The sequence below is a fragment of the Eurypyga helias genome, unplaced genomic scaffold (assembly GCF_000690775.1).
Source record: "Eurypyga helias isolate BGI_N326 unplaced genomic scaffold, ASM69077v1 scaffold13188, whole genome shotgun sequence".
Lineage (NCBI taxonomy): Eukaryota > Metazoa > Chordata > Aves > Eurypygiformes > Eurypygidae > Eurypyga > Eurypyga helias.
In genome coordinates, this window is record NW_010268954.1 from 31,296 (window position 1) to 40,991 (window position 9,696).

At 41.3% G+C, this 9,696-nt stretch overlaps 1 protein-coding gene across 1 annotated transcript in view; it reads right to left on the reverse strand.

The window, feature by feature from the left end:
- The window catches only part of SLC38A4 (solute carrier family 38, member 4), a 21,823-nt gene extending 19,919 nt beyond the window's left edge, over nt 1-1,904 (reverse strand). The window contains exon 1 of the mRNA XM_010157925.1: nt 1,832-1,904. The gene's annotated coding sequence lies outside the window, so the exon portion shown is untranslated. The remainder of the gene's footprint in view (nt 1-1,831) is intronic.
- Between the last annotated feature and the right edge of the window lie 7,792 nt (nt 1,905-9,696).

Consider the following 9,696-nt stretch of genomic DNA (forward strand, 5'->3'; position numbering starts at 1 on the left):
TGCAAAACCTCAGGTGGCAAAAAGAAATCTGTTGAGAACCTGGTTTCTTGTGGTTGTCACTTCTTAGGGAGCAGTTGGTAGAGCTCAAGACATCTGCAAACCACGAGCTGAAAGCCATTGGCATAAATGTGGGCAGGATGAGACCCATGAAACAGGCTTGGTATCAGATTTGAATCCTTCAAACACAAATAACTGTAAATAAAACCAACGGTGTCTTTGAACTTCAGCAGAACTTGGCAGAACTGGACTTTAGTTGGTAGAAATCCATATCTTCAGTTTTCTAATGCTGCAGGTACTGAAGGTTTTGGGAGGACATCGAGGTACTGGCAGTGCATGCTCCCCACGAGCAATGTAGAACCCCTTCACCTGGGGAGAAATGGGATAGCCCCACGCCTCTTGTGTCGCTGTGAGACACTATTTAGTAAAGGGGTACACACCAGCTGGCTCTGTTAAAAATAAAATGCTGGCCACAGCTGCACACTATACCATGATGAAGCTCACCATCAAGGCTGGTAGATGGGTGCTCAGTTGCACCCCTGTAGGGGTTCGGGCTGGACTGCTGCTCCTAGGGGATGGCCAGCCACCAGGGCAGTGGTGGCATGTCAGAGCACAGACACCAAGGCTGGGCAGGCCTGGGCCCTGCCAGAAGCTTAGAACCTGGTACCAGAGGAAACCCACCAAAGTTCATGTGCTTTAGCTTCCCTGGGATTTAATGCTTTCTGCTTCAGATTTCTGAATTTGGTGCCTAAACCCTGTTTTAGGCATCCAAATTGGTCATGACTTGCCTGGGTTCCTTGCCCTACAGAAGACTTTGGTAAGCTTGGAAGTGGACAAAAAACTCTCCACTTCTTTTTCCTTTCCTTTAGTTAAAATCAATGTTTTCCCTTTATGTTTACATACAGCGTTCCTTAAAATTGGCTTCAGTGTGGCGATGATTTTACTGCCTCATGTGTCAGCTGAACAGAAAAGATTTTTCTTAAAGTTTGACATTAAAATGAAAATACTGGTTGCAAAAGAGATTCACCTATTATTAGAGGGAAGTTATTGATCCCTATACAACAATTTCCCTCTTCAAATATAGGGTACTGTTCTACATCATATATTAAGTAACACTTTTCAGCAATGATTCAGAAAATGATGAAATTTTTGGCATCTGATTGCACAATGTTATTGACTTCTGTCTAATTTGCAGTTAGGACATTAAGAGAATGGACAACCACTGGGCAAATAATGCCAGGTCACAGATAGGACTAACATTTCCATGGGTTTTGCAGTATCAAGATTTATAAGCTCCGTCATGTTATCTGATTTAGTAAATTTTGCTAGATACTTCATCTTCATGATAGTGACTTTATAATCTTACTCTCTGCACAACTATTTCAAAATGAAATAACTGTTTTCACTGTGAAATAAACAATTAAATTGCAAAGATGACTTCACAAATTCATTTATTTACCAAACTAAGTAAATCAAGTGCCTTAAAAATATTATCAGAAGTTAGCTCAGGCTGCAAAGGAAAGCAAACATTAATTTCGTAATTGACTGGTCAATTTAAACGTATTTTACTGCTTCTCTGGTTGCTTAGATTTTGATTTGCTGTCATAAAAAAAAAAAAAAAGAGGACTGAATTTCATTCCTGAAAAAAATACAAAAAATACCAAAGATATTTGCCAACATAAATTACCATGTCAGTAAATCTTAAGAAGCCCATCCTTTAAATTACACTTATATTTACAGATTAATTACATTTCTAATTCTCAATTTTTAAAGATGTGGCCAGTGTCTAACATACATTGATCCAACATTTGAAGAAAAAAAGTTTTAGGTTTACCTCTGAGTTAAGCAGGTTCTCTTGCTCACTTGCTAAACAGGTTGTATCTTTTAGGAGTTGCACCTGTACTAAAAGTTTGCTCATGTGCAACCTAGAGCAGTTGGACAGTGATTTAAAGACAAATGGGAGTGTATCAGATGAACCAATCAACAGCTGCTACACCCCAACAACTCCCTTTGACAAACTTGCGTCAGCTCTTTTTTAAAAAAAGAGAAAAAAAAAAGAAGAAAGGTAAATCAGTTTATTGGAGCACACTGAGGGCAAACATCTCCGTTACCAGAGCTATTTGCTCTCTGAGCTTAGCACTATTACAAAATGCATATCCACAGAATGCTTCACCCAGGCTTGATCAGGCTTTCCCTTGATTTTTGGAATGATGCATGTGCATTAAACTTGCAGTAACACAATAGTAATAAACTTGGAAAATAGAACCTAAGAGAAATAGCTAAGGGTTACCAGATTGCTGTTATGTCTGTGACTGCAGAGCTACACCTTGCAATTGCAGTGCGGTGTTGCGCGGCAGGACTTGGTCGGAAGTGGGTGCTTTTGAATAGGCAGGTTGACCTGTGCCTTAGTTTCCCAGTTGAAATATTTACCATCATTGCAGTTGCGGGGGTATATGTTAAGTGACAAATGTTATTCAGTAAACAGCAATACAGACCTGTGGAGAAGTATTTAATTAACGGTGATGTGCTGGTAATACTGTAGAATGTACAGCCTTCTATCCAATCACATCATGACCATACTTAACAAAACCAAACAACCCTCCAGTCCTCCCTCCTGTGTAGGCTTTGTGATTAAAGCCCTCAGACTGGCCTGACTGTGAAGGCAGGAAGGAAAGTGAGGGGATGTAATTTTTAATACTTAGAGTTTCCCGTGGAGCACTTCAGACCGCTTTAGCTCGGGCCGGGTGACAACCTGCGGGAACCCAACCCTGCTCTGCCATGAGCAAGGCTTCTGCCTGCTTGTTGCCAGCACTGGCTGTGGTGGGCCCTTTCATGGTCCCTCACACCTCAAAAAAAATCCTTGTTTTAATATAGACTCAGACAAATATTTTAACAAAAATAAGCTGTCTCTCTCGCTTCTGCATTCCCATGAAAGCACAACTGATTGTAAGGTCTGTCATGCTATATGATGCCAAAAGTAGTACAGTCCACAGATTAAGAGGTGCAAGAGGTCCTATCTTGCTTTAAACCTATCACATAGTTGGAAAAATGAACAAACTTTTTGACTTAAACTGGTTGAAGGAATTTTGAGTCTGAAAGCTGCCAATGTTTTCCATTGCATCAGCTGGTCTAATGAGGGAAACAGGCTCTCCCTCTAAAGCATATGACACAGAATAGGTGTCCTTAAAGAACTGAAGCAGTCCTCATTTACCTGAGAGAATCACTGTTTGGCACCAAGCTGTTCTATGCCCCTGCTAGGGTGAGAGAAGCAGAGCTGCAGGAGGGGCGGGGGAAGGCAGTCCTGCTCTGTTTGCTTTGCACACTTGACAGGACTGTGGGTAGAGGCAGTTTCTTCATTGTGCTGTTGTTCATATGGATGTCTCATGTAACGACAGGGGAGAGAAAAACATTTCTTTAAACAAATGAAAATAAGATTGCAAACCATAAAACAAACAGCAGGGAGATTTGGGGATAGATGTACTAACAAATCAACAACAGCTGTGAAAATGACTTCTGATACATTTTTGAACCTGATTAAAAAATAATAATCAAGATTAGAGATAATTTCATTTTCAAATACCACAGGCATCAATGTCTATGCCAATACCCATTGAGCCTAGGCAGAGTGTCAGGATTCTCTCAGTAGCCACACCAGGGTACTTTCCTCAGTGCATGGAGGGATGGAGTAGTCAGGACTGAAGGTGCTCAGCAATGCCCCTGCCCCAGCACCTGATGCCCCAGAGATGCCAGGCAGCATAAGGTGTATGGGCATGTGGGCCTTGCAGAAACTGTCCCCAAGCTTGTAGGCAATTTTATCTGCAGAGAAAGAGTCACATGTATCAACGTGGGGTTTCTTGACACTGCCAGTTCTGTCTATCCCTAACTAGAGAAGCACTGCTTAATTTTCATCAGGAAAGACTTCTCTCAGCAAAGCAAATGTTGGTATCCAATCTGCCAAGTGAAAGGAGACACACTGACCCTATGATGGCAGAGGTCCTTCTGTCTTGTCTTTAATATGGATGTGTTTGATTTCAGTATTTCTAAAGAAAACTTCGTATTTGCTAAGATTACTTGAGATAGTGCAACAGTTTAAAGATGAAAATAAATTTTATTTTCTGTCAAAGAATGAGATTAAATTCTCGATTACAATATTGGAAACAGAGAACAAAAGAAAGCACAACCTTGTGATATTCATCACACTCGTGCTTGTTTGTAGCTGGCACTAGCTTTCTTTGAGACATCTCTCTGCCACAGAAACTCTGCAGACAGAGTAGCTTCTCCTGCATCTGAAGAAGGGCCAAGTGTACTACTTCTGACAAAATGCATCCCACCCCCCCAACCCTGCCCTCCCCCTAGGCTGCTAAATAAATCTCTTCTTTCTCTGTTAATTTGTGTTATCATATTACAAGCTTTGATAGTCGTCTCAGTGCCTATGGAGCACTCTCCAGCTCATCTGGGGGTGAGAGATATTAAAGATGCCCTCAAAACTACTGATGCCAGGAATGCTGCCATTAGGTGAGACATGGCCAGACCTTAGGCAAACAACACTCCATGTGTCAGAAAAGAGTGAAAAAAAAAAAAAGAAAGACTCACTGACAAATTCAATAGTCCATTCATTTCTTGAGGCAATTTGCTGGAGAAAGAGCAGAAGGTCTTGGCTTAAGAAATCTTTTAGTCTTCACACATACACTGCAAATACATAACTACCCACTATAGAGCTCAAAGTGCTCTTTTGAAATAGTAATATTCAGAAATTTTGTGAAACAAAACTGAGGACAGTTGGTAAATGTATTAAATTCTCTGTAGCAGAATAACTGGTGTGTTCCGAAAAAAAGGATGCAACATCCTGTTTTTCCTTTCCAAAACTATAATTTCTTCTTATTCCCAAGTTTATTCCTGACTTACTGGCAATAATGAGATTCACAGGGCAGGTATGAAAAGCTGCATTTGCAATTGGCTACAGTGAATTGAGTAAGAGTTAAAATAGATTATTAAATAAAACTCAAGTAGTTCATTTTAAGAAATAGGATTCCTTATAATAAACACAAGTTTCAGAATCATGGCTATAATTTACAATATATTAATTGCTTTATTACTGTGCTTTTTGACTTGTGTGCTTATAACACTAAGTATAGCTAAGTATGACTACACAGCCCAGGATATTTTCTTTGTGTCAGTACCACATCTCTTTATTGTAATGATTCCTGCCACTGCAGAGGGTAAGTATTTGTTGTTGCCCAGTGTTTTTAACAAGAAGGGAAAGACAAGAGTTTCAGGTTCATAACACCTAACAAAAGGCACTTCACTGCAATGATTAAGAAAGGAGAAAATTTATCTTAGGTCTTTATAATCTCAATGGAGGGAGACAGGAACATCTCAGAAAACAATTGACCCCACCTAGAAGGGACTGAACGTCACCAGCCAGCTTCTTTAACACACTTCTGTCAGGTGCTTAAAGGTTGATGGTATGAGTCCGGGCTTTGGGAAGGGCATCTGTGTTATTTATACTATTCAGAAGAAGGACTTACCATGCAAAATTGTTTTGCCTTCTTTCTATTTGAATAATGTCAGGAACGGACAAAAACATCCTCTCCATATTTTTACCCCAGGCCTTCTGTTGTTCCACACCCTCACATAAAAAAGATTACTTCAGTGGTGCCAATCCCCCCTCCATTATTTTCAGAACACATCTGGGAACATCTTGCACTGTCAGGACAATTATTCCTGGCATCAAGCCGTGCCTGAGCAAAAGGCAGGGGCTACCTGGAGATTTTCACTGCAAGCCTGTGTCTATTGTTTGCTCTGAAAGTCCTCATGTGTGCTAGAAAGAACATATTGTCCATGCTCTACATGGAACCAGCCTGAGCAAACAAAGCCGCAGGGCAGAGGAATGTTGAATTCACTAGGTAGTGAGTAGCCACTGCTGGTTAACATACAATATAATACCATGGTTTTATATGCTTTTAAATATAATAGCTCACTTAAGGAATATTGAGGTGTTCAGTGACTTTAGCCTAGCCCCTTTCTATACTGATATATGTAAGAAACCTTAACGACCCTGGTTGTTTGGAGATATATATTGCAATTTATCCAATCTCTTTACACTGTGACATTTGCTAAGTGTAGAGAGCTGCCCTTTCAGGTGACTTAACAGAGGGTCAATGATTTCTCATAGCTGCTGCCATGTTCTGGCCAAATGTGAGCAAGTGATTTCAGACTCTCAAATGCACCACTGGTTTGATGCCTCTGACTTGTGTAGTGAGTGGTGCTGAGACTCAGGAGCGCTGGGATCATCCAGAGTCATACATTAAGCAGGTCTTTGGGACCTCAGCTTCTTTTAAGATCTGGAGAACTTGCAGGTCTAGATCTGCTGGGTGAAAAGGAGTTAAACTCAGTTATTTTGGTCTCCATCCTCATTTGAGGAAGCTAACTTTTGCAGCAGCTGCAATGACCCCTGTATCCTGGGCAATTCATCAGAAGCAGCACAGCTCAGATCCAAACTTCCAGAACATTTAATCCAGGTGACCCTCATCTCTGCTGCCACCTCACATGGAGGCCCTTCAGATGTGAGCAAAGAAAGGTTTCCAGTAGGATTATTCACTAGGCTAGTCTGCTTGCTACTCCCTCTTCTCTGAGGTCCAATGCCTGTCCCACATATGTCCACCATGGCATGTGTCCACGGTTATCTGCCATAAGCACAATTCCAGTCACATAGGCTAGGGAGAGCTCACCATTCATCATTTAATAGGGAACACATACATACATCTTTGTTCATGTCTAGTCAGCCAGAGAAGCCCATATTTAGTAGTGTACAGCTCTCAAATGTCTCCATATGTGCCGGCATGATGTGCTGGGACAGAAGAGCTGGCCACAGTTTCTTCACATCAGGGTCACAGAATGAAAGCCTGGAAGACCTCTCATGAAACCATCGGGTTTGCATTATCTAGAGTGAAGCTACCAGGGAAACCATCATTCCCCTCCATCAGGCACTTTTGACTTTTGCCCCTATCCCAAGAAAGATTTCTGCAAGATGGTGGTGGAGTGCAAGACATACAAAGAGAGGTTGAGAGCTGGGCTCATCCAGACTGCAGAAAATCAGGCTAAAGAGATACATTATTGTTGTCTACAACAACCCAAGGGGGATATGGAGAAGAGAGAGCCAGGCTCTCCTTGGAGGCAGAGAGGCAATGAACAAAGTTGGCCCACAGAAAAATTAACAACACCTGGGTCCTTCCTGACTGAGATCACAAGCATACTTGCAGCTTCCATGGTGAGGTAAGGAAAAGAGGTGGGCAAGGGGATAGGGCACCACTTTTATTGGACCACTGACCTAGTGTTGTGGTCCAGCACACCTAGATAGAAAAAGTGGGCAAGCTTTTTCTAACAGGCATTTGTCTAGTCTGTCCTTGATTGTGTTGGTGTTAACCATGATTTGGCCACTTGTATTTTGGTCATTGTTACATTAAGAGTCAACAAGTTTTTATAAAATGTGCAAAAAAAGCCACTGATAACTTACTTTCACCAGAAATCGTTAAGGTTCCAAGACTACAACTCTGTTTATAAAAATAGGAATGTGTTCATATAAACTAGATGTGATTAAAATCAGGCTGTGAAAACAATCAGATTTGCCTTTCATTAGCAAGCTCTGCGGGAGAGCAATACTGTTATTTGTGCTGAGCAGTGTATAATACTTTGCAGCACTTAACATTACTTAGACCCTGAGAGAAGAGTCTTCTCTTTGGAAGGAACAGGATGAGGTACCACTCTCAAAAAAGTTTATATTTACACAAGGTGAAAAAAAAATACCTTCAGGGACCTGTGGGTATTGACAGCTCACAAGGATTTCCCATTTATTAAAATGAATGAAAAAGAGGTGAAACCAATACATTCCTGGCCCAGTAGAGTGTGAGCCCATTACTCTCCTCTGGCAGTGAGAGGGAGATGCTATACACTGAGTCCTGCTCTCTCCAGGTGCCCTGCATTTAGTTCAGGGCATAAAAATGAATTCCTGGTTCTACTGCAGACTTCTGCCATATCACTTGCACTACTAAGGCAACATTCATGGCGAGCTGAGGCAGCAGAATGGCAGTCGGAGCTCATACCAGTGTGTTAGGCACTGACACTTTCCCTGGGGAGGTCCTCAAAGTGCTCAGAGCCCTATCTGGTGCAGCCACCACCCAGGCAGGGCTGAGCAGCTCAGGACCTGGGCAACTCAGGCTCTACAAAGTCAAAGTTTCTTCATTGTCAATCTTCCCCATCCATTACTAATACACCAAGCATACCTACCGGTATGAGATGTGGCAGCCTAACAAAGCTTCAGTTCTCTTCTGCTGCACTCCTAAGGTTTTCATGGATTGGACTGTGGGCATGGGCAGTGTTAGGGCATGTCTGCCTAAAACACACCTTGTAGACAAACAGCAGCTCAGAATAAGATGTCTCAAGGTCCTTAGTGGATCTAACCCATTCTCTGCTCCCCTGTCCTGCATCTGCAAAACTGTGAACATAGTACATCCCTATTTCACCTGGACATCACAGGGATAAGTACATTCAAGGCTAAACAGGAAAGGAGCATGCAGGTCCTCAAGGAAAACTGGCTGCTATTTATCAGCTATTTAATGAATTAAAGATATAGAAAAAAAAACCACATAAAAAGACATGATGCAAAAAGAGTTAAAAAGATTGAAAACCTACTCTATATGAAACATTTGTGTTCTTAAAACTTTTCTGTTGAAACTTCATATCTAGAAAAGCTTTGTCTCCGTCAGTTCCCCATACTTCTCTTGAGATTCTTCCTTACTCTATGGTAGTGACTTTTTGTAATGCTTTATTAGTTTCTACAAAGAATAAAATATCACCAGATGACTTATAACAATGATTCATGTTATTGTTATTGCTCATTATTATCATTTGTCATATGATACAATGCCTGGTTGTGCATTTTTCCCCTTTTAAAAGAGAAATCTGGCTCAGGTCTGAAGGCTCCAAATTCTGTTTATTATACTAGCTGAAACATGTTTATTACGCTGTCATGTTTTTATATCCCTCCTGCTTCCTTGTGCAAAACATACTTTTGCTCTGACCAAACTGTGAAAATTCTGCAAGGTTTTGCCCTCTCTGATCAAGCCATTGATCCACTGAGTTCAACAGCCTCACGTGATGGTAGCCAGTATCTGATCCAGCAGATTGTCTTCCACCTCTCAGTCCTCTGTCTAATCATGAGAGGCACTCCATGGAGAAGATGCCTTCAGGAATCCCAGCCCTAATTTGTGAGATTTTCTGAGTTTTAAGCTCTATTCTTTCCTAAAATATGTGAGGTAGAGACAGTCATGTACTGCCTGTCTGTATGGCTGTTAGTATAACGGCATTGGATCAAGAGCAGAAGCCGCAGGAGACATACGTAATGGCTAAAAATAACAGTGATAAAGCAACAGGAATGACAACCCTATTTTCATGTTGCAGCTGCAATGAATTTTTGCAAAACCTTGACTGAGTTTTTCCAAGCACTTAACTGAGCCTTTTGGCCCCCTGAGCCACACTGACTCCACTCTGCCAGGCAACTTGCTGAACACAAATAGCAATCAAAGAAAGCCACCTTATGGTAACTTAGTCACTGTTGATATCTCATTGATTGTGGACTATATCTGAAAAACTAACAAGGTCTACCTTTTGGACCTGGCATCTAGAAATATGAATAGTCCT